This window comes from Schistocerca cancellata, chromosome 1 (assembly GCF_023864275.1).
Source record: "Schistocerca cancellata isolate TAMUIC-IGC-003103 chromosome 1, iqSchCanc2.1, whole genome shotgun sequence".
Taxonomy (NCBI): domain Eukaryota; kingdom Metazoa; phylum Arthropoda; class Insecta; order Orthoptera; family Acrididae; genus Schistocerca; species Schistocerca cancellata.
In genome coordinates, this window is record NC_064626.1 from 1,092,441,094 (window position 1) to 1,092,467,707 (window position 26,614).

The 26,614-nt window shown below is 43.0% G+C and overlaps 1 protein-coding gene across 1 annotated transcript in view; it reads left to right on the forward strand.

Moving 5' to 3' along the window:
* Window positions 1-2,712: 2,712 nt before the first annotated feature.
* LOC126091429 (arginine kinase) overlaps window positions 2,713-26,614 on the forward strand; it is a 37,643-nt gene continuing 13,741 nt past the window's right edge. The window contains exon 1 of the mRNA XM_049907061.1: window positions 2,713-2,873. The gene's annotated coding sequence lies outside the window, so the exon portion shown is untranslated. The remainder of the gene's footprint in view (window positions 2,874-26,614) is intronic.

The window sequence follows — 26,614 nt, forward strand, 5'->3', positions numbered from 1 at the left end:
TTCTCAGTGGCGAGAGACACACATTTGGATTTCTCGGATAGCCAAATGTAATAGTAGTATTTCACAATTATCGGGAATCGATAGCATATATTATTGCCATAACTAGCTCCCTGTGAAGGAAAGACATTCGCCAGATATTCATGTCTGATTCGTAGGCTTCATAATACGTAAGCAGCACCCATCTACGTTACTTGGCCATCATCGTATATCCATACTTCACACCCTTAAATGTTTAAAACAAGACTTCCTAACTAATAAGCAAACCTTACAATCACCGAGCAGGATGACTGAATTTATTTTCCTCCATTACTCTTTAAATTTCTCTAGGTTAATGGGAATGAGTGTTTGAGCAATTACCCGTCACTCCACTCACAGAAAGGAAAACAGTTTGAGTATGCGGAATCCTGACGACAGAGTAACATTGTTGATGGTACTTCCCCTTTAGTTGCTTGTAAACGACAGCTTTGACGCAATGCTAGAATATTTTACTCCAGTCCAGGCTTAAATTGGAGAGTCCGCTTATGACGAGAGCAAAAGGGCATATTACAGAATTCAATGTTTCATGCATCTCCATGTGGAAGAGTTCTTACACATAGAGGAAATAGGGTATTGACAATCTTAAGTGCTGCTAACTACATCTGAACCTAAATGCGCAATGTAATTTGTAAATTATATAAGTACACAAGTTTGCATTGTCCATTAAGAAAACGTGGTGTTATGAACCTCAGTCCACGGGACAAACCAGGCAAGCTAAGGCATTTACGGAGCGCTTGTTCTCTAAAAGAAATTGGGTCATTGCTGGAGTTTCTGCGCTCTCTCCATTTCTCTTAAATTATTCTTACTAAATATCGAACATTTAGTTGGAGTTCCATTCATGTTTATTATTACTGCACCAAGCTAAATGAATGTGCAGGCACTTCCAAGGACATCCTCTTAATGCTTAGAATGGCGTATTTGATAGTCAAAATGAGATCTGAAGTTTTTTCAGAAATTTTCGGCGTTTCTTTCTGAAATCGTGAAACGAAATGAAGAGAAAATAGTGAAAGTTGTTATACTGTACGCGTGATACCAATGAACTACTGAAATAGGGTAACGTCTTGCAGTAGAATATTTCGATAACTGGCTCAAAGAGAACGCACTGTCACTGCATCTGAGCTTGAAGTATGAAAGCTGAATTTCGTACCGTTTAGAAATTTTCGTTGAAAGCTCGAGACTATTAAGAGGTAAGCTTTCCTGATACACTGAAACTACTAAGACCATGTTTTACATAACGTTTGTACGATCAATGAGTCACCTTCGATTACACTTGATGTTAAACGTTTTAATACATTTATTCTGTTCTTTGGAGTGATAAGATAGTATCGAGTGGCGAAACAGCATTGCGCAACACGTTATGTAGGTAGTCTTCAGGAAGAATTCAACTCGCCAGTTCCGAACGAGGAAAACGGTAAACCACAGAGCTGATGTAGTTTTTCTGTTATCATGAGTCATCCATACAACAAGCTGACGAAAAGCAATTAGACCGTTTATAAGTAAATTATTTCCCGTCGTCGTTTCCTTGCAGATATCAATCTTAAATCTGTAAAAATATTAGGAAATGTTAATTTTGGGTTTAGTTATATCGAACGCGAAGAATATGCAAATGCCTTCTTCCACTTAAAGGTTGTTTGAAAGCATTCGCTGATTTATTGTGAAGACTTTTTGTAGGTCCAATGGTTCACCATGTCTTTCTTTGAACCTGGATTCAATCGCTATGAAATTTTTGAATGATTTTAGGCTGCATGCAACTGTTAAATTTATGTTCTTGTTGTTGTACAGTTTCGGATTCTGCACACTTTAAAGTACTTTCTTGAAGCTTTTTCTATGAAACACTTTCAGATCTTCAGTACATCATATTAGTTAAATTTAAAAGAAGTGGTTAAACAGGATAAAAGTTAACGCTGGATATAACAACTTATTAGACGTATGTGTTGCTATCTGAGCGTCCAAATACATTGGAAAGCAAATATTGCCATTTCAGCAGAAAGTATTCGTGCAAAAATCTCTTAAAGTATGCGTTTTCGAGCCCTTGTTTACTTGATAATTTTTGCTTTGAATGATCGTTCCCGTCACATCGCTGAAATGTGACGTTGACCCATGTGACACGACTTTTGAATCATCCTGTATAATCTTTGTAACAACGCTGCAGTGTACGGTCGGCAAGTTACCTGAAACGCCATCTTGCATTGGATTTACTGGATATATAATATTGTTTCTTAAGAAATATTTTATCGGGGTACTTGAAGCTACTCTGGACGAAATCTTAAAACAGCGTTCAAAGAAAGACTCTCCCTTGTTGAGACGTGGTGTATGGTGTCTTCAGCGACTTTCGATACTCGGGAAACACTGTACTGATTCATCTCCGTAACCGAGATCCGTAAATAAAAGTTCTGAATGAATTACACAGCAGATTGAAGATAACGTGAGGTGGGAAGCCCCGTAATTTGCGTAATGGCCGTGGGTCAATGCCCGAACTTGCATCCCCGTTGCGGACGTACGTATTTTTCAGTTGGACGGGGCGGACGCTGCAAGGACTGCGGTATTCCCGCCAAGAAAGCATCCCAATTGTTTTAATTGGCAATTCGAAGGCAGGCGCGCCATCCGGGCTCGCTGCCTAGTTTTAGGGCGGGCGCTGCGGCTCTTGGGCGCTTCTTGCGCGCTGCCGCGGCGCGGCGCGATTGGTCGGCGCGCACGTTACGTCACAGCGGGGTTAGAACTATCCGGCGCTGATCCCCCCCGGCAGTCCTCACTCGACAGCAACGGGCCTGCCGCGACGCAAGACACGAGAAGACACCCACCCGGAGTAGAGTGTACCTGTCGTGACCAGCAACCAGGTGAGCTGACGCATACGCAGATAGTGCGCCCTCTGCTGATAACGCCGTCTTCCGGAGGTGTGTCCGCTGGGACGCGACCTCGAGTGCGCGCATCTGCCTACTGTGCCGCGACCTTGTGAATTACCTGTATCTGTGCGTGGTCGCTGCGGTAAAGGGACACGGCCACGTTCCGATGTGAATACCGCTCGTGGCACTAAAATTGTCGAGTCTTCTCTAAAATCAAATAATCATTCAGTGGAAACGAGTCGTGTTTTGCGAAACTGTTAAATGGTGTGCAGACTGCAAGAACCCGACACTGAGCCGTGACTGGTTAGCACTTTGCTGCCGGTATCCGGTAATGCACCCTCTACCAAAGTCGCGATAATCAGTGTGTGTCCCACATTGGACATGTTAATACTGAGTGTTGATGCGACTCTAGAACTTGCAATCACTGTGGCAGTGTTGCAGCCACCGCAATTTCTGAAGCAGACTTGCCCATTAAATGTGGAGAATCATTTCAGTAATATATGCCATACCATTTTGAGATTTAGTTCATGAAACAATTTTAAAGGGGAAAGAAAATAAATTCCACATAATTGTGGACGCAGTGCCCACAAATAGCATTACTTTACACTAGATTTCTATGTGAATACGGATTGCTTGGAACTTAAGTTCCGACTGTAGTTGAGAAAGTTTCTTAGACTTTGAGGAAGCTGTAATCCAATAAAAATTGTCCGTTAAGAAACTGTTGTACTTATCTCGTCATAGTGGAAGCCCAAGTGTAGAGCGCTTTTACATATTTTTCCGACTTTGTTTTGGTTGTTAATAAGACTTTGCTTCGGTGTCACATAGAACGATTCTAAAAAATGTACTTTGTTCAAATAGCTTCATCGATTCCTTAAAGCTAGAATTCGGAGATGCCCTTCAGAATATTTTTCTGGGTTTTGAATACGTCGTCAGAATAGAATGGTGACAAAACCAGCGGCAGTTACTTTCGAACATAGCCTTATCGTAGCGATAATACCAGTATCATGCAACGTGCATGCTAGTTAGTTGAAACAGTTCTTATCCCTACAAAGTTCCAGAAATGAACTTTGACTGATCGAAGCTGGACCATTTAGTTCAGTTACGCTAAATCTATTGCAACCGAGAAGCAGTGCAGCATTAAGTTCTACAATAAAAGTGCTGAAAAAATACCAGGCTTTTGCATTTGAAGTTCGGTAATAACAAGAAATGTTATGGAGAGTGTTAGGGGATAAGATGAAAGACGGTTTTCTTCTTGCGGTGTAAGGAACAGTGGTTTTAAAAAAAAAGGTAGAAATAGTCTTAATTGATTCACGGTAATATGTGATTTATTGCAGATATTCTGCAGCTGTTCAACACCATAACTCTTTTAGCGTTCTGACCTAGTGAACGGAAATAGTTTCTCAATGTAATAGTACGAGGTTTGATGAACTACGCATTTACATTGCCTGTCGAGGTCTGCTGATAACTATTATTGTAGCCTCTGTATCAGTGAATGTGATGGAGTGGTATGAAACTGGACTCTTTCACGAGTTTTCTTTATAGCTCACGGTGAACAATGGAATGGTCTACTTGAAATAGAATGAACGGATTTGTTCCCCAATCTGAGCTAGTCATATGCCTCTAATGGACTATATGACGGCACATACAGCCCTAATCTGGAAGTTTTCTTCACGGTTCCTTTCCCTCCTCTGCAACAGGAAGGATGTTAATGTTTCCAATTACCGTCCAGTAAGTGTTGCAGAGTGGTCTTCGAAGTTTCTGCCTAGAAGACTTACCGCTCTGCAAAGGACAAACTAAATCCTAATGTGTTCTTATTTGAGTAGTTTGTGGTGCCCCTTCTACGTACCTACCCGACAAGCCTATGTACTTACCGTTATCTGAACGTCTTCCTCTTGCAATAGCGGCGAATGGAAGCGCGCGTGTAGCTTCCACACTTCTGAGGTCGATTGTATATCAGCGATACTTAGTTGTTCCACGCCTCGGAATCAATTTTAGACGGCAAGGTTCTCTATAACTGGTTGCGTACGTTCATAGTTCGGGGGAAGGCAAGAGCAGTGGTACTACGCCTGGTATGCCACTAAGATGCTCAAACTAACTTTCGGTCTGGGGAAAAAATTTTCAAAAAAATTAAATTTGCCTTGATGTCGTTGTGTATCGAACAGTAAATACGTGAACCCTGCACTGGTAAAGTGGTCACTTCAGCAGCCTACAGGTTGGAGGGAGCATACTATGTTCTGGAAAGTGGGAACAGCAGTGCAGTTCACTTGTCAGATTTACGCGCGCACATTTGCGAGTTCGGGTGCGGGAAAGAACAGCCAGCTGTGGCGAGGAAGTTGTGCAAATAGGGCACGTATGGAGCGGGGAGCGCTCAAAAGGTTTGGAGCGTGCGTCACGTCACGTCGCGTCACACCTGCTGCCTGTTCGGAGGGGCCTTTGGAAGAGGCGACTGGCGCAGCCCGTTTTGTATGCCCGTGGCGCAGGCGCTCGTAAGGCGAGCCACACCTGGCCGCCACGTGGCTCCTCAGAGCCGTTGGGCGGGTCCACCCTCCAGCGGCACAGCTGGGCGCGATCAGCATTCGCCAGGTGTAATCTCGCGGCTCTTAAGAGAAAAACAGCTTGAGGGGCGGGGTTCGACATACTGAGACTACTGCGCTCTGCAAGGAGTCAAACTGTTTCTCTCGACACGGGTCAACAACGCAGGGCAACAACTCAGTCCATTGGCAAGGACCAAACACCGGTTTTCTGTGACTCAGAGCCTTAATTGCAACAATTGAAGACGTCGGCCAGTAGGACCACCCAAACTGTGCCGTCCGCCCAACAAAAGTTCTTAAGTTACTGCGCGCGGCATTAAATGCTTATACGTAACAGGGTGCGAGGCGGATGAAATTTTGAGTTTCTGAAGAAATATAAAAACTGCAGATATTTGCGGGATATGGACGAGGAGTAGAGCAATAAAAGTGCAAGAAATGAATCACCTTTTTCATTTTTTAACGAATTCACAAAGGTTTCGTATGGCAAATAGACAAAATCCGTCTACCTCCAATATTTCTGTTTTTAGGTTTTTCTGATACACATGAGGAAATGAAATCTAGAAGCTGAAATATCGACATTGAGTGGAAGTTAATTCGTAAAATAGTTGCTTCACTGTTGTAAGCATTATAGACTATCCTATCAAAGCAATCTGCTATGAAGAGCTATTTTTTCCCCTTTCTGACAGTTGCTAAAAGATTCACTTCTTATCTATCATTTATTACATATGTGCCGCTAAAATGAGTACTCCTACGAACTGAAATGTTTCTTAAATTTACTGCCCATATTTTATGCTACGTACATAACGTTTACATGAACGTCTTATTTTCCTTTACCATGACGTATTTTTTGTAGTAAACTATAAATCACGTTTTTTCAGGAACAATTTTGATAATTGTGGAAATGCAACAGCACTGAATCTGAGGTCCTATTAACTTCTGCCAGTGGCTAGAAATCATAATGCAGCTCAGCCTTTCCTCGCAGCATACAAACTCTCTCAAGACTTCTTTTTCGTTAAGAATGGTTTGATATTCAGCAGCGCCGAAATGCACGATTCGTCCATTCTTAGATAACTACGAAAAATCACTGGCTCCAGCTACTTCAGAAACAGAGCAGGGGTAAATTCCTTTCCTTGCATTAGCCACTTCTTTGCCCACAACTTTCTCCTGGCTTTTTTTGACCTTCTTATCTCTAAAACAGCCAAGACAAATCAGTTTTTGTGTAAAACTAAGACATTTCGTAGAACAAAATAAACTTACGGTAAATCACAACAGTACGGCGCACTAACCACTGAGTTGGTCAAGTGGAACATTAGGCTGCAACGAAATTGGTCAGTAGATTGACCGATAAGTTGGTGCCTGTGTAGGGGCCTTTTGACATTAAATCACTATATGCATCGTATCCAAAGACGTTCATTAGATATCGTAGAACCACAGAGTATACTCCAGAGGTCCATACTATTGGAAGCGGGTCGGTTGCAGGCCCAACATCAAACTGTATTCCCAGAATGCTGTACATGTGCATTGTCTTCAGTAATTACTCAGCTGAAAGTCTAATCTTTGGACCAACATTTACGGACGTCCAGAACACTGTAGGTAATTGACTAAATTGACCAAAGCGACACTATCAGTTACGGATAGTAAAGGCTTCTGACAAGCCAACAAAGATTTAGAGAAATGGTTGCTATTCGGGCAGTTTCTTGGTCCTACGAACGTTGAACTGCATGCCGTTAAGGCTTCTTATCTAAACTTATAAATATAAAGCTGTCTTCAAATCGTTACCACGCAGTACTTTTTTGGCCATTGTTCTATTGAACGAATCACACGCTTGTCTTTCTCCGACCTTTAAAATTTATCCATCCTATGGGAGGATCTGCAGTTTCACGTGGTCTTCTTCTCATGGAACAATCTAGCGTTTTCCGCATTAAAAACATCAATGCCGGACTGAAAGAACTATACACAGAAAAAATCTGATTGCTCGAGGACTGCACTCCAGATCTATGATTTGTGGTTTTTCTGCACTTGTCCGCGGCTCGTGGTGTAGTGGCTAGCGTTTCTGCCTCTGGATCACGGGGTTCCGGGTTCGATTCCCGGCCGTGTTGGAATTTTCTTCTCCTGGGGACTGGGCGTTTGTGTTAGTATTTCATCGTCATTTGTGTCAGTGGCTAAATTGGACTGTGGAAAAACTTGAACTGTGTAAAAATTGGGACTTTGTACGGGCGCTGATGACCGCATGATTGATCGCAACATAACCCAAACATCTGCACTTGTCACGTAGGCGTAATTCAGGCAATGTAATTGATGCACATATCGATACGGATTTATTCGTAGTTCGGAAATAGGCAGACTTTATAAGGCTAATTCATTTATTTGTAACATTACTGAATGGTCTCGTAAATACCTATGTAATTTCTGTGGTTTAAAGTAACCAGATGTCCTTAGTGACGATGGTTTTATGCACATTATACCGAGCGAGGTGGCGCAGTGGTTAGCACACTGGACTCGCATTCGGGAGGACGACGGTTCAATCCCGTCTCCGGCCATCCTGATTTAGGTTTTCCGTGATTTCCCTAAATCGCTTCAGGCAAATGCCGGGATGGTTCCTTTGAAAGGGCACGGCCGATTTCCTTCCCCATCCTTCCCTCAACCGAGCTTGCGCTCCGTCTCTAATGACCTCGTTGTCGACGGGACGTTAAACACTAATATCCTCCTCCTCCTTTATGCACATTAGGATGTGGTCTACAGTTTGGTCAGCTATTGAGGCAACACCTTCAGCCTGCAAAGACGTCTCTAGTCAGCCGTAAGCAGCTAGACAAGCTTAAGTTTGGAAGTTAACTGACTACGTCTATATAGCCTTCAACGATTGCGCCCGCAGAAGACAACGAAACGTTAGGCAAAGATGCCTAGACGACGGCCCGACACCCAAAAAACTGTAATAACTGATATAAATACCGACCGCCAAAGCCTGCATTGTATGAACTTCATTCTACTTTATTAGTTGTAGGTCCTTGATGACACATGTAGACTTCATGGGTGTAAAAGTAGCGCTAGTTTTGGAGTTTAAAAAAGTGATCAGCTCAATATTCGTCAGGTCACATACGAATTGATAAAACATTACTTGTATCATAGGGGTAAATGCGATCACTGAAAGCGTGTTGACCTCTTTGGTTGTCTGGTGAAATAGTTTGTGCTACCGGCATATATAGTGGGAAAAGATCAAAAACTTTATTGATAACTGTCGTGAGTATCCCGTAAAAGCATTTTCAGCAATTTCGATGCGTAAAAGCCTGGAAGAGTAATACCGCGTTTAGGCGGTTGCGAAAAACTAGTAACTTTACAGTAACTTATACGTCCAGCGTACTGGTCTTAAAGCGAGACAACGCAAACAGGAGAATAGGGAAGTCTTTCAGGTTGTGGAAGATGAACAATAACTTCATAGTGCCGACGCTGTTCTCCCGCATTAACGATGTGTCCGGTCGGACAGGTGCACGACTCGTTACTGACTGGGAAGACAGCGGTTAGTTTTACGATTCGCATGCCATCGTTCATGGACGCTGCAGGCACTCAACGACGCCGCCGCACTGGCGGCTTCTACACGTGAAACGAGTAAACGGCGGTCGTAATTCTGAGATGGAATATAGGTGGCACTGCCATACAGAAAGCAAAACTGGCAGTTACACAACGCAATTATCAGCGCAGATGAGATCTCGGTCTGAAGTACGCAGGTGGCGGACAAACATCGATAACGGGACGACTGTCTGGAACCTAGTCGCGATAACGCAGGAGTGGAATTCTCCGTCTGGCCTCTTCCACTTCAGAGATGTGAACGACGAGCCAACTCCCGCATCGGCCACAATTGCCCGCTGTCTTCAGAACCAATTCTACTCCGGCTGCAGCCGAACCCCAGCCAAGGTCAAGCAGTTTAGTCTTCATTAGGGCAAACTGTCAACTCAAGCAGGAATTCCGTGTTAAGGCGCAGTCAGTTTTCTGTCTTCATCTAAGGATAGTTGGTAACTAAAGTATGCGAGTGGACAACGCAAAGCAACAAACCTTACCCTTGTCATTGCGCTCATATTTCTAATTGCTGCCTTCGGTAAAGCATTCACTATTTTCGTCTTGGGTAGATTTCAATGTTTTACATTTAAGCGAGCCATTCATTCGTCATTTGAATGTTAAGCAGAAGTACTTCGGACCGTGCTGAATTGTAAAGAGATGGCACTATACGCCCATAGTGAAATGATGCCCATTTGAAAGTTTCCGAGAAACTTAAAAGTGCGACAAAAAAGTTTTGTTACCTGGTGGTAAAGGACTAGTACATCGTTTTAACCAAATACTGCATAACATATCCACAAAGCACTTAAATGTGGTTTGTCGGCAGACTTCTTTTGCTATGCTAGGAAATTCCAAAGGGAAGTAAACGAGCACCAGACAGCATGAGCTCTAAGTATATGCTCCAGGAATTGCGTGGAGCCTGTCGTAGTGATAGTTAGGAGGAATGAGGATGCTTGATGTTGAACGTCCGTTCTGTTCGTTCGATGCCGAAGTCGCTTGATGCAAAAATGTTCACACCATACTGAAGTAAGAATGATCGACGTTTCACGCTCCGTCGGCATGAAGGTCATTATGGTAGTAGTAAAGGCTCAAGCTGGGAAAGGACGGGAACGGAAATCGTGTCCTTTTGAAAGGAAGCATCTCATAATGTGCCATACGTGTTTAAAGAAGCCACGGAATACATAAAGTCGGACTGCGATTCGAATTGCGGCCCTTTCGAGTTAAACCAGTGTCTAAAAACCATCACGTCGCAGAACCAAGTGTCTGCGTTTGTCATCGTCTTTCTCCTTCAGTGTGAAATTTGAAAGTGGCATCTTGTTTCTCTAATAGCAAAACTTGACACAATCTAAAAATGATAATCACCTAAACAACCAACCTAAATGAAAGAAAACTTGTCCCCTTTGGGGGCGGTGATATTAAAATAAGAGCAGGTGGCGTTAAGCAGTAAATGCCTCTGGAGCTGTATACCGGCTTCAGTACACTATTTGGAGAATTGGCGAACGAATGGTCAGCCACACTGGGTGTCGCTATACACACTTTCATATTGATGAAATTTCTTTCGCTGTGTTTCAAAACAGTTAGGTACTGATTCTACAAGATGAACGCTATGTAGTTGAAGGCGGACGTATGCCTACAGCTATATCGTCGTAAGGCAACCCATGACTTGAAATATCAAACCGAAAATAAAATTTGACATGAGTTTGAATACCACGAAAATCATACGGATTAAATGACCCATGGTTTCAGAAAAACTTGTCAGTGTGGTCTCCTCCCAAACATATGAACTTGTAGGGGCATATCGTCTGGGCGGGAATGGATAGCAGTAGTACTCGGAGGACATCAGGGTTCAGACTGTCTCTTCCTTTATGCCTGATTTTTAGACTAGACTGGTACTATCCCTAGAGCCGTGGGAGATGTTCCGTCACTGGCCAGATGCAGTGCGTGATTTTTACTGCTATCGTCGAAAAGAGAACATTCTGAAGCCTCCTGACTATAAGCGGGTATCGTGTCTCCATAGTAACATAAAATAAACATGACCAGATAACTGAAAACGGTATTCGGTGCTAGTAAGTAATATTGCTGATTGCACAACTGAACCCTGAAAACAAACTTGTCATTTTAGTTTTAATTGCGTGATTCTTGATAAGAGTGTACGTGCATAAAGCTGTATTCTCGAAATACACCTACGTCATGGCACTCTTACCTTACCCTCTCGGTATAAGGAAAGTCAGGACGAATCTGTCCGTCAGCTGGTGAGTGGTCCCCTAGCCGTACTGTGGCAGTGTCGTCAGCCGAGCTTCAGAATGTGCTGACGCACCGCCCACAGACATAGCCGCGCCTCTGTGGGGCCCACGTCTATGGGCTCAGCCGAGGTGCAGTTCTTGCAACGGACTGCCGCAAGCGGAACCTCGGTTTTTCTGGTTACTGGGCCCTCGGCGATCGACTCAGCGCGGCTGTGGCGACAGCATTTCTCGGTAGCAACGCTTCCCGCTCGATTGCCAGCGGACCGCCTTAACTGAAGTGACTACGAGCAGAACTATTTCATAGTTCTCCCAATTTCACATTCAGCCACGCAAGATGGAATATAACAAGGAGTATAATGGAGCAATTACTATTATCGATAAACATTGATAAGTCAAAACGCTGTTGGTCGCGCGACTGAATACTGCTTAATGGCGGTTGGAGCATTTGATACCGTAAGGAAAGTACACAAGAGGAGCAGAGAGGAATGAGAGATCATTCTAGCGACCTTACTGGCCGCAAATGTCATAACTGACTGACGTAAGACTCTGACAAAGGGCGTATTATGGCTCGACGCCTGGCAACGAGCATCTCGGAAACAACGAAATCGGTCAACTTTTTGCGTGCTACTGTTTTGAGCGTCTACGGAAAGTGATCGGACCTTGAGCCTACGAATAGGTGACAAGTTTTAGGACGCCACGCCTCGTCACAAAATATTGAGATCGGAGGCTTGTCTACTTTGGAAAGCGGGATACCCGGTGATCTGTGGCAGATCGGACGACAGCATACAGTGCTTGAGCAGGCACAAGCTTTTCGGAGCACATCTTCGAGCGCACATTGTTGAACAAGGGGCTCTCCAACAGACGGCTTATGTTGACTCAAACATCAGTACCGATCGCAGCGGGCACAGGATCATACAGGCTGGAGCTGGATTGTTAATTCTAGCCCTGTTGTTGTTTCTTGTTACACCATCCGGTAGGGGGGGGGGGGGGGGGGTGGCGGCGGCGGCGACAGTATTATGCTATTCGGAACAATTACGTTGGGTCTTCGTGGGACCTGCGGTGGTAATCGAAGACATTATGGCAGAAACGGACTACGTAACCGTTATTGCGGACCACTTGTTTCCCTCCATTCTTAATGTCTTCGTTCCAGCAGGATAACTGTCCCTATAACAAGGCCAGAATCGTGTTATTTGAAGGGTATGACAGTGAACTACCGTTGATATCTTTGAAATAGGTTTCCTCTGATCTGAAGACGATGGAACACGTCTGGGACGCGATCGGCAGCCAGTGAGGTGGCGCAGTTAGCACACTGGACTCGCATTCGGGAGGACGACAACTCAAACCCGCGTTCGGCCATCCAGATTTAGGTTTTCCGCGATTTCCCTAAATCGCTCCAGGCAAATACCGGGATGGTTCTTTTGAAAGGGCACGTGCAATTTCCTTCCCCATCCTTTACTTAATCCGAGCTTGTGCTCCCTCTCTTAATGACCTCGATGTCGACGGGACGTTAAACCCAACATTTAGTCCTTGAGATCGAGTCAGCGACACGTCCACAAATCTCTGGCTCGTAACTTACGTGAAAATGGGTGATCCGTGCGTAGATGCCTGGTGCCATATTTATCTGGAAACCTACCAAGAACTAGGCGGACCCATGCCATGCAGAGTCGCTGCTGTATTGTTCCAGAGGTAGAGCAACATGCTATTAAGCAGGTAGTGATTGTCTTGGGCTATCATGTGAGCGGTAGATAAAGGCGGAAACACTCTCAGGCTCTCGGCGGACGCTATTCTCGCATCGCCAGAAAATTGCAACTAAATGCAGGAAAACTTTAAGATAATATACATTTAGAACAGGGACTGGCGGTTCCCACCATAAATGTGAATATTACGTATAAATGGCTGCAAGTATTCATTATTGTTCCATTACGTTACTGGCGATCAATGAGTAGTACGTTCGAAAAATTCTCAGAATGTGCGCCCAGCGCTATCTAAAGTAGAAAGAAGACATAAAACTTGCAGTAAAAAAAATCTCTTGAGAGTCTGACAACATATTACTTCTTCTCGCGTCACGAAATTAAAACGTCAGCGAAGTCGGTGAAATTCGAGCTCTTGCAGACTGTCGCCAATAGTTGTCGAGCATAATCGTAGAGTGGAATAGATAATGGAGAAATGATAGTGGATGTCGACGTACTATCCGCCTACATCTAAGTTTTTAACAAAGAAAAATCATGAAACAACCGTATGTTTTCAGAAGTTATTTTACACGACCAGTTTCGGCATCTCATTAATGCCTCTATGCACTCCATGTATAGAGAATCAGATACATCCATGCATGCATAACCAGAGCCATCAATATCTCGATTCCGTGAATATTTTGTGGCGTGTGTACTTCGAAGACTCAAACCACTATTGTTAAGTTTTCGTAATATGCAATCCACAATTTCACGGAATCGAGGTATTGATGGCTCCGGTTATGCATACATCGATGTATCTGATTCTTTATAAATGGAGTGCGTAGGACCTGAAAATGCAAACTTGAAATTTGCGGTAGGGTCTTATGGGACCAAATTGCTGAGCTCGTCGGTCCCTAAGCCTACACACTTAACATAACTTAAACTAGCTTACACTATGGACGACGCACACGCACAAGACGGGGGACTCGAACCTCCGACGGGGAGAGCCGCACGGACCGTGACAAGGCGTCGTAGACCGCGCGGCTACCCCGCGCAGCCATTGAGATGCATAAACTGGTCATGTAAATAACATAACTTCTGAAAACGTTTGACGGGTTAGTCATTTTTCTTTGGTAAATATAGTACCGACCGTTATCCCATATTCAAGATGACCAACACATGCAGCTAAGGTGGCTTCCGAAGTATAGGCGTATATGTATTTAAGCCGGTGTTGCAGCTGTAATATTCCACAAATTAAAATATTGGCAGTCTGATGAAATAGAAAATCGATCTATTGTTTTATTTCTAATCTGGACGACCAGGAAAACTCTTTCCGTAGAAACACAAGGAGCTTCTGTTTCAAATGACACATTTAAAAATCAGTGACTGGTCTTTAAAATGTTTTTCGTTGGTATTTCGTTTTGCATTATAATAAAACAGCCACCAGTACCTTGTATAATCAGCTAGCGTGAACGTTATGCTTTCTGTATGCGACTTTACTTAGAATTTAAAAAGCTCTGGGTGAGTATGTGATTTGGAATATTTTGGAACTACGTCGGATGATAAGCTCCGAATAATTAAATCTGTACACAAATCGCGTATCAATTTCATGAAAACTATCAGAAAATAGCTGTGCTAATGTGAAGGCGTAAGTCTCCAGAACAGACAACAATATGAAAGTAACCAGAAGCCTATCTCTCCATTTCCGATGTGTGCCATCTTCTCGTTATCGAGAACAGACATTTCTTGCAATGAGGAATCTAACCAAACTGGTCACGGAGTTTGGTTGGCATCCAGATAATGACTAAATCAGATCTGCACTCGATGCGCATAAAGATAACAGCTAGGGTAGCAGTAGAAATACGGATATAGACGGCATTACCTCGACTGCAGACAGAAAATCTGGGAAATCAGGGAAAGCACTGATATTTTCTAAATTTGTATAGTAACGGGCTCTTCAGGTACAGAAATGGATAAAGACACAACTCTCTAGGAAAACACTTTGTGTCGGTACGTTTGAAATTTACTAAATCTAAGATTAAAATGTAGGGTGAAATGAATTTTCCAACACCTTTGAGAGGATACCTTATGTTAAGTTTGTCTTCTTCGTTTTCATAAATAGACGGTGTACCTTGTACAACGAGGCGAAATAAACGATAGTTATTAGTTTTGCAGCAGTTGAGTAAATAATAGGTGACTTACATAAGGAAAGTGTTGTGACGTTTCCCACCCACGAAGGCATAACTGCAAGCATGATTCAGCGCGGCTGGAATGTCGTTCGGTCTGAAGAAAGTCCTTGTTAAGCCAGGGTTGCCGCTATTTAGCGTCGCTTGGTGAAACTGTGTACAGAAATACGGCCGGTCGTTCAGACAGCGTGAGTCATTTCTATCGGGTGGCAGGACCACTCGAGGTGAAGGTGACACACTACTGCTGTCATAATTGCTGTATTCAACTGGCACGACCAGTGAAACAGGATTACCTAAATTGTAACTGCGTAAGGTGGTAATGACGTGTAAGAGCATGGAATCTCGCACAAAGCTGCTTTTACTTTGTCACTGTCACGTTGCTATTTGATTTGAACTTCTGAAATCTAGTGGACCCTCTAAAGAACTATTAGATGCGATAAGATGAATCTCCACTGTTGCAGTATCTTAATATTGCTTGGTGAATCACGTAGTAAACAATGATCTTCCTGTGAGATATAATAGTTTTCGTCTTGAGATATAGAAGAAACGAGTGGATGTCTTACATCATTTGCATATAACTAATTTCCTGAAGATAAAAGAAAATTGTAATGGTAAGATATTTTAGACAGGAAAAGTTTTATACAGTTTCTCTGCGAGATATGAGATCAGAATGGGACTGAAAATATTCCTACTAATTACGCGGTAGACGAATGAGTTCCCACTAGATATTGCCACTAACATCTACTTAACGATGTAAAGCTTCGTTAACATGAACGCCTAGCTTCATACGGATACAAATCGTGTCTTGGATCGATAACCGACCAGTCTTGCTGCGAAATCTGACAGTTTAAGAATGACAATTTGAGTCCTCACCTGTTCGCTGTTCCCATCCGCAGCCGGCAGCATGTGAACAGCTATAAGCGAAATGCAGAACACGACTTGTAAATTTCAGGGATGCCGTGGCAAATTGCTTTCCCTTGTAGATGCGAATGAGATGAGGCGTGCGAGGCAGTGGTGGAAGGATGTTGTGGTGGCTGGGTGTAACTTCGGATTTTTTTGCTGGGGGGGGGGGGGGGGGGAGGGGCACGGCAGAGTACATCAGTGAGTCATTGCAGGGTCTGCGAGAAGATGGGCGGGCAGCAGTCACTTGCAGGCAAGAAGTATTCTGCGACTCAGCATAGTAGCTTGGGCTTGAAACTTAAACAAAAATGGGTATCAAGGCACTTTTTAATATCAGTAAAGTCTAAACTGAACTAGAAATGTCGATACTTTCTGGAAATTAATTCGCTTCATGTTCTGAGAGTTTCTGTTAAGAGCCAATCATGTCTGATTGTCAGGGAAACAAATGAGAACTGAGATGTACCACGAAGGTAACACTACCAGTATCAATCGTCCTCTTGTGTTTGGCATAAATCTGGCATGTTTCGGCCGGTCCGGTAATTACACTTAAATAAAGTGATCTCTACAGTTTTCTCCGCAAAATAGGTTCACTAATTTGCCATTCTCCGTACTATTGGCGTTGGTAGCGACCCAGGTAAGTTACAGTGCTAGTAAGACGAAGAAAAGAACCATCGTTTATGAACATACTGTTCAGTCGCAATCGGAAGCTGATTATCAGTTGCCCAGCAAGTATCGAACCAGAACCGCTTTCGAAACGCGAATTTCAAAATTAAAAGGGTTAAAACTTCGAAGCTTTGGATAGATCCCTGAGGCGTACATGAGTGGTCCAATTAGAACAGCAGTGACTCAGAAAAGCAGATGTCGGATATGGCTTTAACGTGTCAGTAGAGATGCTTCTTTCTCCGTCAATCGCAGAAACATCTCAGCATCCGTTCTTCGTAAGCAGCTTCTAATCAAAATGTGTGCCTATTGAGGATCGTCTTAGTTGTGAGACTGGATTTAAGATTCAGGTCAGAAAAAGGTAACATTTCGTAGTTACAGATGGGAAATTATCTAGTGGAACTAGTGATATCCAGGGTCCCCAATGAAGCGTTGTAGACGCCCTGCTTTCCTTTATCTACGTAGGGATTCGGAAAGTAACATCCACATGTCATTTCACAGAAAGATCATTGTGAAACAGGAGTGGCGCATTGTCAGAAGAGTGAACATGTTCCAGGCTTCCTGTAGACAGTTGTGCTGCGGTTCGGATGAGACTGAAACGGCGTAGCAACTAGTAAGATACTCCAATGTTGAAGTACACGGGACAGCAGGATTCTTGTGGGCTAAACGTTTAAACTGCATACATTCACCATGAAATTGTGGCGGTATGTGGGTCAGATGCAATGTCGCGTCAAGCCGTACTGAAATGGTACCACCAATTTGTCAAAGGCCGAACGGACGTGAAGTCCACATCTTGTATAATGCGAATTCTAATTTTTAGGCAAGCTGAAATGACTCCATGACTAAGCATGCTTGGTGATTATGTTGAAAAATGGTGTCGTGTATCTGTGTCACTTTGAAGTGTAGTACAAGCTTCCCTGCCTGTTATAATAATGTGTAAATTACTCTTTGAAATTCCCTCGTATGTAAGAGTCAAAACAGGTCTGAGCAGCTCTTAGATTGTTTGCAGCGTATCAGCTATCGTTCACCGTGTAGTAAATCCCTCAGAAAATCTGAACGAACTGCAAAAATGATTTAGACAAAAAACTGCATGGTGTAAAAAATAGAATTTAACCGAATACGATTTCGTATGGCTCAGTGGCCTGGCGTATATCTTTTAGATGAGTGTTTCTGAACTAAGCCAATAATCCTATCAGAAAAAGGAGACCTAAAGTTTGACGTGGAAGCACGTGGCTTTTCTGACTAATCTTCACATCATTGAGGGTGAAAGCTAGGTTACACAGAATAGAATAATCCACGGTTCAACCGGCATTCGATGCCACGATCTTCAGATTTCTAGGGACTCACTTACCACTAGGTCACTAGACCCGTGTGAGGTCGTCCAAATTAGCGAAATTAATTCCATTACATTTTGGTTACGACAGATAAATTTAAAAGTAGTAGATTCAGCTAAATACCTTGGGATTACAATTATGAACAATTAAAGTTGAAAACATAACACAGAAAATGTTACGGGGAAGGAGAACCAGACACTTAGAAGAGGCAACGGGTCTACTAAAGACTACTTAAAATATGCTTGTCCATACTCCTCCAAAGTGAAGAATATAGCTGTGCGGCAGAATATCCTTAAGAGACAGAACTAATGGACATAAAAGTTCAAAAAAGGGTAACTCATTTTGTATTATCGCGAAATAGGCGGAACGGGGATGGCGGCGTGGATGGGGGATGGTGAGGGGGCAGGCGAAGTGTCACGGATGTGACAAGGGAGCTGAAGTGGGAATCATTAAAACAAAATATTTCTCCGTTGCGGTGAGATCTTTTCACGAAATTTCAATCACCAACTTCTTCCTGAATGCAAAAATATTTCGAATACCACATACATAGGGGAAAATGACCATCGAAATAAATCAAAGCTCGCACGGAAAGACTATTAGTTTTTCGTTCGTGCTGTTGTAGAGTGGAACGGTAGAGTGAGTCTGAAAAGGATTCTATGAGCCCTATACCGAACATTTAAATGCAGAATAGGCCCCTAATCGTGTAGACGTAACACTCAATTGCTACTAGTTTTCTAAAAAATCTCCCTATACCGCTTATGACTGGTAAACAGCAATTACGATTTTCACTCTCTGGTAAAAGTTCAACCGGTTCTTTGAACGTGGTTGGGTTTTCAGGTTCGTTTTGTTTTAAAAACTGAGTTAATCTGGAAGAAGGGACTTCTTGCGCACCGAAGAAGCAGTAGTAGTAAACTGAATGGAAGTTATCCATTACCTGTACTGGATTGAAGAGCATCGTTCTGACTAATCGGGAAAACGCAGCATCTGATTTTCGAAAGCCATTTGTGAAAAACACTTTAGACCAGAAAACAAGTATTTGGCAGGCTAACAGTCTTTTCGGGCCTGAAAAAGTAAACATGACGGAAAAAAGGTTTCCCAAATTAGGTTTTCACCTTCCGGAAGTTGGTGTCGCATGTAAATGTAGCGATAACCACTCTGCCCCGACAGCATCGAGAAAAAGGACACCAATAAACAAGAAGCTCAGGACATTGCTACAAATTCCTGAATGTAGAAAAAATTATAAACAAGCCGCTGACATAATCGCGAATACGAAAGACAGCTTAGAATCGCAAATTGTCCGTGCTTGGCAGAGAAAATCTTAAGACACGTCTTTCAGAATTACAGATTAATCTCTTATTTGTACTACTCACGCGTAGAAACCTATGTTAAATTCCTTGGCACTTTAGTGAGCTTAAATAAATCGTATCGAAAGCCTGATCGTCTTGTCACCAATTACGAGGAATGATGTATTTGCTGGCTGCTCAATCTCCCCCTGACAAATTAGGGCTCGAACATCCCAATAAATCAGAGCACAGGATATCAGAAAACCACTGTTACATAATCAATAAGGGAGGCTCGATACAGCAGGGAGAGAACCTTAAATGGTCATTCTGCAGCACAGCCGAGTGATGCATCGTCTGTCGGATTATTTGGTCGCGATTAGCTTCAACGTAATCTGAACTGAGACATATCGGCCAATACTTGACGGGCGTTTCCTTAATTCGATGAACGCGATAAGGTGAGTGCGAGACGACAGCACTCGCAGTAAATTTCCCAGCGACTGTGTCTTAAGATAGTAATTTGTCTAAAAGGATTATTGCGTGCAATCATATTTCTTGGCTAGAGAGCTGTTTCAGAGAACTTCGGAAAACTTGTGGCGTTCCTTAGGTGTGGAGTAGCACAATTCACTTCTCGCATTTTAAGCTTCTAATTAGCTTTTATTCAGTTGTCAGATGTGGCGAAGTTGGACACTTATAAATGTCGCGATTACTGTACTATCAAACAAGGGATACTTACAAATCCGATCGTCTACAATTGTATGAAACAGAAAACTACCATGATTAGGAAAGTTTCCTGAGTAGCGTCATTCCTGATTTACTTTCCTCTGAGTTAGTGCATATTAGAGTTAGATGTTAAAAGTACTTAAAACGTATCCACCGTCGCAACTTAATTCCTTATGGCTAACTAAACCTCTTAAAAGAGTAATTTTTAAAATATATTGCAAGTGGTGTAAGCACTCGCCAGAATGTTTTCCACTTTCAGGTCTCTCTCGTAGAATAACAGTTCATACCATAAACTAAACACAATTTGGTATAGCCCCGCCACAATGAGTAATTTTTCCGGAATTTTTTGAACAAACTCCAATGGCAAATGCTGCAAGAAGTTCCACGAGTAGGTTTACTGTTGAAATTCAGAGAGCGTTCGTTCCAAGAACAAGTTTCCAGCAACACAAGTTTCGTGAAATGACTAAGAGAAATTCAGAAAAACTTAAGAGTTCAGAAGAGTGCCGAGATTGATAGCGGTCCCAAAATTACCCTCCGCCACCCACCGTAAGGACCTTAGCGTAACACTGGTGTAAGAGTACATTTAGGTGCTCTGTAATTTCTGTTAAACATGGAAGTACACGGAAAAACAATTTCGGAAGATATCATTTCATATGACAAAATATTTATCAGTTATCTAAAGTAAACGTCAGATATTCGTTCCGGACATAGCTTGTCGAGATTTCGACATGATATAAAGTGGAGACGTTATCTTGAATGGCTGTCACAGGAAAACAGTTCTGAGTAAAATGGAATGAACAGAGGCAGAATTCTGCTATATATTGTTCCTAGAAGCTATTGAATGCGTGACATTTCTTGATCACGTATCGCTGCTGAAGTGACATACTTCGGAAAGATAATGTTTCGCTCCAGAGACAAAGATGGAAGAGTAAAGTTTAATGCCCCGCCTACAACTAGATCAGAGACGAAACAACGCTCAGATGGGTGAAGGGGAAAGAAATCAGCAGTATCATTTCTGAAGAAATTGTCCAGGCATTACCTAAAAGTTTTAGGAAAGCTACAGAAAACCACCTCAGATGGTTAACTCAGTGAAACGGATGATTTTTGCATGCAGCACGTCCACTTCCATAGCGGGAAGAATTTATTTCTAACGGTAATGTGGACCGTTAACCTCCGCATCTCAAGTCTGACGGTAAATACTCCCGACAGAATGAAATGTCCCCCTTAACAAGGAAATGTTGCGATGTATAAAGCCACAGTCAGCTACATAAATTGTTCAGTTGTGAAAAAGCATTAATCACTTGTCCCTGAGGTGTAATATTTTAAGCAACCCACTCTGTATCTATAACGGAGAAGTTTTTCTAATGACTGCTCTGGATTCCAATCAGCGCCAGGCGTTAATTAGGTGGCGTTGAAATGGTTACATGTATTCTTAACTACCCGCATCGGTAACGTGTCTTAGCGACCACGACTAAGCAGTAAAATTGTCAGACTGTTTCTTGGCTAGCTGCCATGTTTCCCTTAGCTACTCGTGGACGCCAATCATCTCGTAAACACACGAATGCTGATTTTTAGTGAAGCTAGTTAAACATTTGCTGAATGGCCAAACGACAATTGCTTTCCTGAAGTAATGTTCAGATCTATTGCTTGATAAGTTACTCAGTTTCACGGAAGACCTTTCGAGCACTAGACAAAGTTAGACCAGCACGTATGTTAAATTCGTTAGTATTGAGCTTGTAGTGAATAGTTAGTTGACACTGCAAAAATTAGGAATGGTTTTATATCGAACTATTTGTTCTGTATTTTCAGATTGATTTGAAAACGACAAACATGGTTCTTAGAGTCAGGATAACTGCTCTAGTGAATACCAGGAGCTGGCCGATTTTCAAAGAAAGTCTCATGAAAAATTACTGGATTAACTGTAACAGGCAGTGAGTCACAAATACCCGCAAATGGTTTGCTATATTTAAGTGTTACGTATGTTAATAAAAATAAAGCCTAAATATTCACACACCCTTTCTCTGGTTCCACTTAGACTTTCACACTTTCCTTCACGTAGTTTCAAGCAGATATTTTTCCCCAGCGCTCACCAGCTGTGAAGTATTTCATTTGTAGCACTGCTGTAAGTGTCAAATTTTCCTTCGTGTTTATTACTGCGAATTACCTGCCAAGTCCTGAAAACAAGACTTGTCTCTATTAGAAAGATCGCCCAGGTAAAACGAATTGACAGTTCTCCTATTTTATTAGTGTCATGAAATTTTCAGCCCTACTTCTACACTTCTTTAGTGTGCCCAAGCCCATGAGGAACACACCGACGGTCGGGTAAATCAGCTCTGTTTGTCAGCCTCTGTATTTGTGACCCACAGGTGTCCTCGAAGAGTAGGTGGTGAGTAGGCAGGAGTAGGGAGCAGTGATTCTCTGATGCTACTAAACTGCAGATTTTGCGCTGTCGAATGCGATGGGGAAGACTGTGGTATTTTCAAGTTTTTCTCCAATTTCATCTGGCATTTTCCGGATTATTTTTTGTTGCTATCAACCGGTTTTCTCAGTCGTTCTGATTTTTTGTTATATTTGGTGGAAACTTAATGTTGTTGGTATATGATTAAAATGTTTTCATATGAAATGATCGTTAAATACTCTGAACTTAAACATAAGAAGGGTGTAGCTTCAGATCGTTGAATCTAAACTGCAGCTATCATATTAATGATGTAAAAATACTTAGTGAGCATATTCTACGCGATTACCTTTTCGGTAATCTACCTAAAATAAACTGAGTAGACACCGATCAGTCGTTAGAGATAAAATGTTAATGTAATTACTGTCAAATTTAGTTTTTGGGCCAATTTACTCTCTCTCTCTCTCTCTCTCTCTCTCTCTCTCTCTCTCTCTCTCTCTCTCTCTACCAGTTACATAAAAATGGCAATTTTGTTATCTTGTCCCCCTCTTGGATAAATTTTTAGGATATCCATGCAATACATGCAACAAAAGAATTTCGTAGTGTGCTCTTGCACCTTAGTCATAAAGAAGGAACTCCACCTGCACATTAGCTGTGCCAGGGAAGCTGCCGGGGGCGGCCCGTAGGAAAGAGGCAGGCAAGGCAGCAACAGCTGACACCTGAGTCCTGTGCCGATGCGTGCGTTGAGCTGTGTTCTGTGCGAGGTGTCGGGTGTCGCGTGAGGCCGCGTGCTAGGAGCAGCCGGCCGCGTGACGTCACAGCTTAGGCGCTGCACGCAACCCGCGCGACATTGTGCACCCGTCAAGTACGCCGGGAAGTTACGGCTAAGCGTCTCGTAGACACGCTCAGGAACCACGCACAAGCTCAGTGGGGCAGTACTGGGGCACGAAATCGACTGGCGCAATTTTGGTTCAAAAGAAAAATTCGCGCATGCGCCTTAAAGGATTTTCAAAAACTACGGAAATTCTGAGTCGAAATTGTTTCACATAAACAATGGCAGAGTTCCCACCATTCCGTCTCCTTGCTTGGCTTGCCTAATTATCTGCCCTGCCCACTGAGCTCTATGGTGCAGTGTCAAAGATTGTGTGTTTCTATAAGTCACTGAGACGAAACAAGAGCACTGTCCAGTAAACCATAGGGTAATTCTTTAATTAGAACCGCAGGTGGTATGTTACCACCTGAATTAATTGATAGAACGCAGTTTGCATGTTGCTCGGAGGGCATATATTGATTTCTCCTCAATTTTGGGCAAAGGCAATGCCAATTAAGTTTTTGTGACGGATCGAATGTTAAGCTCTGAGGGCGCCAAGTACGGTACCTTTTCGATCTGTTTTAAACCATTTTAATATGTTAGGATATTTTGCCTCCTCCATCCACAACGAAGGTCTTGGTCGTTACAGACCAACAGATTGATGAGAAACTGTAATCCACATACCTTCGTTCCTACCCATGTCCTGCTCAGCTTCATGCATAAGATATTGAAGAAATATACACAATTCCCGGTACAACAAGGATATTCGTCATTATGGAACTCGCATCCTGCCCCATCAGATAGTGGTACTGATCCAGTATGTCCAAAAATATCCAGAATGTGCCACTCATATTGTCCAGTAGCAAACGTCTCGACCATTTATCGTGAAATCTCATAACTATTTCCTCATTCACGCGAAGCTTCCGTCCCTCCAATCCCCTCTCCCCACTGCCATAAGCTCATTTCTTGGATACGCTCTTGCAGGCCACTTCAGCTGCCAAGTCCCACATAAAAATTGCTGCCCAACTTTGCACAGCAAATTACAGACTACGGTTTAAGTGATGCGTTATATAAATTAGAACTATACTTTTTTCAATTCTGTAAGCAGTCTGGACTTAAGTTTCACAAGACTATGAAATTCATAATAAAACTAAGGCTGATTCCATTTCTGTATTTGTTAAACGTGCTATACCAAAGACTTATAAAAGACGAGTTTCGTTACGACCTGTTGTCTGCAGCAGAAACTTAGTATCACATGACTGATGGATACAAGCTTTTGGATCGAACTATGTTGGTAATTTGACATCGCCAATCATCTGATATTCAAAAGGGTTTTTCCATTGGCATCAATAGCATCTACATTACTCCATGAAGTACGAACAGGTGTCCGTCGGTAATCATTCAGATCTTTGGGTTTGGTAGACAGACGCTAAGTATGAGGTAGTCAAGCAAATACGTAACGCAGAAATGGTGGAATGGAATAAAATTCACAGCCTCCACAAAGCCGTCCTCATTTGATTGTCGTGGCTTGTCACTCTAAACGAATTAGCGAGTAAAATAAATTCGTTCAGTATGCGGATTATTATGGATACTTTGTTAGTAAAATCGTCTAGATCACTCAACATATTACTTTATTGCTTCTTTTCGCCTGCTACCATTATCAGAGCTAAATTTTCAACTTATAAAACGACGTTGAGTATTTATCAATAAAAACTATTCCCAAGATTGGATGCCCCGCTTCGGCACTTCGATACCGGCACAGAAGGTTGTTTTATAAGTAGCCCGTTTTAATCTGACGAACGCCGCAGCCAAAAGACGTAATAAATAAAATACGTGGAGTAATCCAGACTGTTTGATTCATAAAGAATATCAGGACAGTTAAAAGTTCATAATGTCACAGCAACGTACGGTGCACCTTCCCCCTCCCCTCCAGTGCAGCATAGCGGCCATTTAAGTCCCTAGGGAAGACAATACGTAATATCTTTAGACCTTCGAAGCTTTTGCACATTCGAATTTTATTTTGAGAGGATCGGACACACGTGCGGCAATAGTTCAGCGGCGTAACTGCCCCAGTGCTTCACGTGTTCAGGGAACCGCGACCCGTCGCTTGCGAACGCGCCAGTCGTTAGGCGTGACCTGGCGAGAGGCCCACTCGACTAATTTCCCTGTGAATCACGCTGTAAACTGTCCAGTGCCCTCTGCTCGTGCCGAGAGTCGAACGGCGTCCTGCGCCTCATTGGCTGGCTCTTCCGCCTATGGCGGGTGGCCGCTTTCATTGATTCCACTCCTGCTCGCTCGAGCGGCCGCTATTCACCCCTTTGCTGGGATTCCAGTGCCGCCTTCCGTCGTGCAGCTGAACTGCATCTAGGCGCGTCCGGTCCCCGTTTCCAGTAACTCTCTCTCATTCGGGGACGAAGAGTGCCGCTTGGCGGGCAGGAAGGCGCTCGAGACAGCGTTAATTGGCTGTGGCTGTTTGCGCAGCACGTCCGCGCTATTGTCGCTGGCGAGGAGACACTCGGCGTATCACGCGTTCCACAAGAGCGTTCCACGTGAATTAAGAGAGATAAAAGGGCCGTCGAGGGCACTCTGTTGCTGTGCCGCTCTTCTGTTTACTCTGGGAAGTCCAACCAAACGGCAAGCGAGCTTAGAACCCGCACAGAATGGTCTCCACAGTACTCAATGATGGAAATCCGAAAAAACCATATAGGGCAGCGAGGGGCCTATAACACACGTCATGCTAGATCGATTAGCTTTCTCTACTCAAACTAAAAGCTCGCCACATTGCTTGTAAACAGCCCCAAATTAAGTTTTCTAGACGCCTTATTTTTTACTCAATGAGTCTTCGTCAATGAACCAAGGTCATGAAACGCAGACAAATCTAGCGCGTATTAAAAGAAAAAAGCCTCACAAATTGAACTTAAGAACTGCAAAAGGAAAAAATGCCTCATTTACTAAATCTTAATAATGCCAAAGCAAAGGGAAAATTGCGATTCTAGGCCTTTGTCATCAGTCGTTTGACCGGTTTGATGCGGGCCACCACGAATTCCTCTCCTGTGCCAAATTACTGATCTCAGAGTAATTTTGCGAACTACGTTCTCCAATTTCCTGGATATATCCCAAACTCTGACTTCCTCTCAGCACTCTCTAGTTCCATGGAAGTTATCCCCTGATGTCTGTTGTCCTATCATCCTGTGCCTTCTTGTGTTTTCCGTATATTTCTTGCCTTCCACCTAATTTTCAACCTCCTTATGTAGCACCATATCCCAAATGATTCTATTCTCTTCTGTTCCGGTTTCCTCGTAGTCCATGTCTCACTACCACAAAATGCTGTTCGAAACGTACGTTCTTACAAATTTCGGCCCCAAATTAAGGCTTATGTTTGATACTGGTAGACCTCTCTTGGCCAGGAAGGTCCTTTCTGCTAGTGTTAGTCTGCGCTTTATGTCCTCGTTG